The sequence below is a fragment of the Tamandua tetradactyla genome, chromosome 11 (assembly GCF_023851605.1).
Source record: "Tamandua tetradactyla isolate mTamTet1 chromosome 11, mTamTet1.pri, whole genome shotgun sequence".
Taxonomy (NCBI): Eukaryota; Metazoa; Chordata; class Mammalia; order Pilosa; family Myrmecophagidae; genus Tamandua; species Tamandua tetradactyla.
This window is the reverse complement of record NC_135337.1, coordinates 27,000,116-27,006,115: the sequence shown is the minus strand read 5'-3', so window position 1 is coordinate 27,006,115 and position 6,000 is coordinate 27,000,116.

Sequence of the window (6,000 nt, the reverse complement as noted above, 5' to 3'; positions counted from 1 at the left end):
TAACATTTCAAACTTAACTGTTTTATGACTATGAAATATTGTTACAATACTTTATGCTAATGGACCTAATTAATTCACAAGATAACTTTTCTATGGACTGTGATAGAGTATATAACAAAGACACTAGTTCTCAATAGTGAGCATATTTTTTTTCAAATTTGATGTTTATAACTGCTGTCTTATAATTTATCTTTCAATGTCACAAACTTGGTGAGCATATTTCAGTAACTCTGATTCTTCTATATTCTTGGTCAAACTGTTAGTTATCAGAGTCTATGACCTCCTTAGCCTCCAAGCAAGTATGAGAAACTCAGTAATTAAATGTATGGGGGTTGAATCTGTCTAGACCTTCAGCTTCACAGAACAGCTATGTGATATTGAAAATAAGAAAATCCTTGTAAATCTGATTTCCCTGCCAAATCTGATTTCCCACCTTTTGATACTCAAATGCAACAAAGTTTAGAAAAGGTGGTAGAGTGGGGAAGTTTCTAATATTCAATTTGAATGTTTTTATAAAGAATGCTTTCCAAAATTCCTATTTTGCTCCAATTGAGTCATCAAATATATTATGTTCTTCAAGGATAATGATAATTTAGACAAAGAGACCAAATGTTCCAGTTGGGTCTGAAAAGCTATAGAAAACGGGTAGATAAGTTCCCTCAAAGAATGCAGCACAGTGCAACCAAAAGCTCACTGGATTGGGTGCCAGAAGATGTGGTTTTAAATCCTGACTCTGGCATTTACTAAATATAGAATATTTAGTCTCTCTGAGCTTTAATTTTCTAAATTGGATGTAATAGTATAACCTAAAAAGGTTAATGTGACAACAATAAAAAAAACCTAACAATTTATGGCACAAAGTAGGCACTTGCATGCTATTTCCTTCTTATCCAAAAACCTTTTCAATGCCTCCATTTCACAGGGTCTTTCCCTTCCTTGTGCTTCAGTAGAATTTTGTATCTACACATGATATTTCTGTATAGGATCAGGTACTGCTTAATAGCAATAGCCTTTATTTTATGTGACTGTATCTTGTATTGCTGAAAGCATGATGACTTTGTATGTCAGGAAACCATCTTATTCTTTTTTCTCCTCTACCTACCACCCATCCCCACAACAATACCTTGTACATTGTATTGATAAATACCTGTTGAACTGAATTAAAATTTTTCTTCATCCTTTCTTCTTCCTTCTCCTCTTACTATTTTTATCTGTTAATTAAAATGTGTTTATGGCCTTAAGTTTAAAAATATATGTCATAGCCTTTCCTAACTATAAATTGTAAACAATTGAGCACCAATAAATTAAAACTGCAACAGTATATTTGTAAGAAAATTTATTGCTAGCACAGAGCACTCATAGTTGCCTATGTAGACTCCAACAACAGCAGCATGACTACTGTCTTCATAATACTTTTACAAAGAATTAAGTTCATTTTTCTCTTTCTAAAATGGCTACTCAGCTTTTTAGAAAGGTTAATATAAGACCTCAAAAGACAACTGTCTGTATATGGTGCAATCGATCCCACTATTTCTTTTAAACAAACAAACCAAAAGAGAGTTTTACATCACCAATCACGTAATGTCAACATGTTTGTGCACTCAGACACTGAATATCAGTATTAAAACTAGGCCTGGAGTGGGGGGGAAGGGGGTGCAAGGGTAGGTCAGTGGTAGAATTCTCACCTGCCATGCTGGAGACCTGGGTTGGATTCCCGGTCCATGTACCCCCCCCCCAAAAAAAATAAACCAAACAAATAAAAATTCAACAAGATGGTGCTGTAGTAATGGGATGCTCACAAGGAAAATTAAGGAAATGTGACCCTCCCATACAGTATAAAAAAAATACAAAAGTAGGCCCTGGAGTTGGAGATGTTGCATCTAAGTTGAACACCTGAGTTTTGTCCATCATACTGGGTTAGTTGGACAACAAAAAACTGGACTTCACATCTAGGCAGTCTGAAGTTAGAGTCAGTCTAGAATTATTGAAGGATTATGTCTACCCATAGAAGAGGCTCCCACTCCCAACACTTGGCATAGGTCAATAGCCTCCACATTTCTAATTTAAATGTATACTAGCTTTACTCTTACTCTAGAAGATAAAGCTAATGGTCCACTAAAAATGTGTGCCCTCTTTTCCACAGATTAAAATTGTTGTTGAGAAATGGCTACCCAGCCATGGACTACTCAGCCACCATTGTATGTAGCTGGACCCATATGATAGGTCCTTTCCTACAGAATTTGAGTGGAAATGATGTATGATGATTTTGGGTCAATTTGGTTAAAAGCAAGTGTGGAGAGGTGATGTCATCAATGTGGCAATGTAAACAGCGACTAAAAATCTCTCCCCAAAGATTGAACAAATGAAAAGGACAATTCTGAATTGTTCAGAACACTGGAGGAAGATATAGACTGTAGAAGGACCCTACAAAGGTTGAATTGAAGAAAGATAAAAATATAGGAAACTTCCATCCTGAACTCGCTGGTCCTCTCCTACCAACTCACTCAGTCTTAGTGCAGAAAGAGCACAAAAACAACAGTATGTATCCCTCCCGCCAGGCACAGAGAATACAAACAGTAGTGAGACAGATCCCCACATTTGGAGACACATAAGACAGGGGACGACATTTCAAGACCCAGGTCAGTGAAAGACAAGATTCTGAGAAAATGTGGACAGTTTCTGTTTCCAGTCCTGGGTCCAAAAGCCCATTCCCCAACCCCAGAGGGAAACAGAAGTGGGGTGGGTGACCTGATCCTTGCCTGGGAGATGGCTGAAAACTGAGACAGTTGGGGGAGTCCTCTGCCACAAATAAGATGGGGAACACAGCCCCACATTGAGCCAGCTTTTGCCTGGCAAAGTGAAGGCACAGGAACCCTACTGCTCCAACCCTGGTAGGTAAATGCAACCTGAGAATCAGAGAAACAGCTTCTAAGGATAATTAAGTTACCAAACGGCATCATCCACTGGACAGACTGGAAAGTACAAGGGAACTGAAGGTGTTTCAGAGACTTTCCAGATTCTATCTCAGGACCACTGGGAGCTGATCTAGACCTCCTACATGGGAACCCTCCTCTGTTTAGCCTGTTTAACAGACATTCTAACTGTTAAAGCAGTGCCCTAAAACAAACACAAGTCTTGCAGGCAGAAGAAAAACAGAGAATCACGGGGAGCCTGTTTTGCCTAGCACCTACACCCATCCCTGAGGCAGGCCCCCATGGGCAGCTGGTTTTGGAGGGAAAGTGGGGGGAAGAACCAATCTGACAATTGGCCAGTGAGAGAGATGAACAGATAGAGAACAAAGCCAACTGTGCTGGTTTGAAAGGATTATGTACCTATAAAAGCCATGTTTTAATCCTGATCCATCTCATGGAGTCAACTGTTCCTTTTAGTCCCTATTCAATAATGTAGGTTGTATCTTTTGATTAGATTATCTCATTGGAGATGTGACGCATCTGACTGTGGATACTAGCCTTTGATAGAGGGAGATGTGACTCCACCCATTTTAGGTGGGTCTTGATTAGTTTACTGAAATCCTTTAAAAGAAGAAGCATTTTGGAGAAAGATTCAGAATTATAAGAGCCAGAGCCCACACAACCAGAGACCTTTGGAGATGAAGAAGGAATATGCCCCCTGGGTGCTTCATGAAACAAGAAGCCTGGAGAGAAAGCTAGCAGACGTCACCATGTTCACCATGTGCCTTTCCAATTGAGAGAGAAACCCTGAAGTTCAATGGCCTTTCTTGAGTGAAGGTAACCTGCTGTTGGGGCTTTAACTTGGACATTTTTATAGATTTGATTTAATTGGGACATCTTCACATAAAACTGTAAACTTGCAATTTAATAAATTCCCCTTTTAAAAGCCATTCCATTTCTGGTATATCACATTTCAGCAGTTAGCAAACTAGAACACCAATCAACAAGAAAACCCTAAGTAAAAGAAAGAAAATGACTTCCAGAATAAAGTAAGCAAGAAAAACATATACCTAGACATCAGCAAAAAAACATGATGCATACCAGGAAGCATAAAAGATAAGGTGCAACCAAAGGAGTGAAATAACACTTCAATTGGGATACAAAAGTTGAAGTAACTAATTAAAGATGTTCAAACAAATCTCGTAAATCAAATAAACAAATTTGAGGAAAATGAGACACAAGAGATGAAGGATATAAAGAAGACATAGTGTGTCCATACAGAAGAACTGGAAAGCTTGAAAAAAAATGGCAGATCTTATGAGAATGAAAGACACAATGCAAGTGATGAAAATCATAATGGAGGCATGGAACAACAGATTTGAAGAGGAGGAAAAAAGGATTAGTGAACTAGAAGACAAACCATCAAAATCCTACACACAAAAGAACAGGTAGGGAAAAGAATGGAAAAATTTAGTCAGGGTCTCAGGGAATTGAATGACAACATGAAGCACATAAATACACATGTCATGGGTTTTCCAGAAGGAGAATAGATGGGGAAAGGGGCAGAAAGAATAATAGAAGAAATAATCACTGAAAATTCCCCAACTGTTGTGAAAGACATAATACTACAGGTCCAAGAAGTGCAGGATACCCCAAACAGATGATCAAGGGTGTCCCAGAAGGAGAACAGAAGAGGAAAGGAGCAAAAAGAATAATGGAAGAAATAATCACTGAAAATTTCCCAACTATTATGAAAGACATAACATTACAGGTCCAAGAAGTGCAGTGTACCCTGAACAGAAGAAATCCAAGAGACCAATTCCAAGACATTTACTAATCAGATTGTCAAATGTCAAAGACAAAGAAAGAATTTTGAAAGCAGCAAATGAAAAGCATTTCATCACTTGTAAGGAGAGCTTGAGAAGACCAAGCGTGGATCTCTCGGTCAACACCATGGAAGAGAGAAGGCAGAGATATGATAGATTTAAGATATTCAAAGAGAAAAACTGCCAAACAAGAATTCTATATCCAGCAAAATTGTCCTTAAAAAATGAGGAAAAGTTTAAAATATTTACAGATAAACACTGAGAGAGTTCATAAACAAGAGACCTCTACAGGATATGCTAAAGTGAGCAGTGTAGGCAAATTGGAAAACACAGGAAAGAGAGGTTTAGAGTAGAGTGTACCAAAGATTAGTAGTAAGGGTAACTAATAGGGTAAAAAGACAGGGAAAATATATAACAGAAAAATCCAAAAGAAAAAAATGGTTGAAGAAAGTATTGCTTTTGCAGTCATAACATTAAATATTAATGGACTAAATTCCCCATCAAAAGATATAGACTGGAAAAATGAATTTAAAAAACAGGATAAGGGCAGGCCATGATGGCTCAGCAGGCAGAATTCTCGCCTACCATGCTAGAGACCAAGGTTCAGTTCCTGGTGCCTGCCCATGCAGAGAAAAAAAAACAGCAACCAAAAAAAAACAGGATATATCTTTATCACTTTAAGACACAAGGACAAAAACAAGTTGAAAGTGAAAGGTTGGCAAAAGATATTTCATGCAAACAATAACCAGAAGTGAGCAGAGTAGCTATACTAATATAAGACAAATTAGACTTCAAATGTAAAACAATTAAAAGAGGAAAAGAAAGACACTATATATTAATAAAGGCACAATCCATCAAGAAGACATAATAATCATAAATATCTATACACTGAGTCAGAGTGTACTAAAATATATATAACAAAATTCACAACACTGAAAGAAGTAGACACTTCTACAAAAATAGTTGGAGAACTCAATACACCACTGTCATAAATGAATAACATGTAGACAGAGTTATTTATTGACAGAGGTTTTGAATTGTATGACAAATGAACTAGACTTAACATATATTTACAGAGCATTGCATCCAACAATGGCAGGATACACATTTTTCTCAAGTACTCAAGGATCATACTCTAGGATAGACCACATGTTAGGTCACAAAGCAATCTTAATAATTTTAGAAAGATCAAAATTACCCAAAGCACTTTCTCTGATCATAATAGAATGAAGTTGGAAATCAATAATAGGCAGAAGACTGGA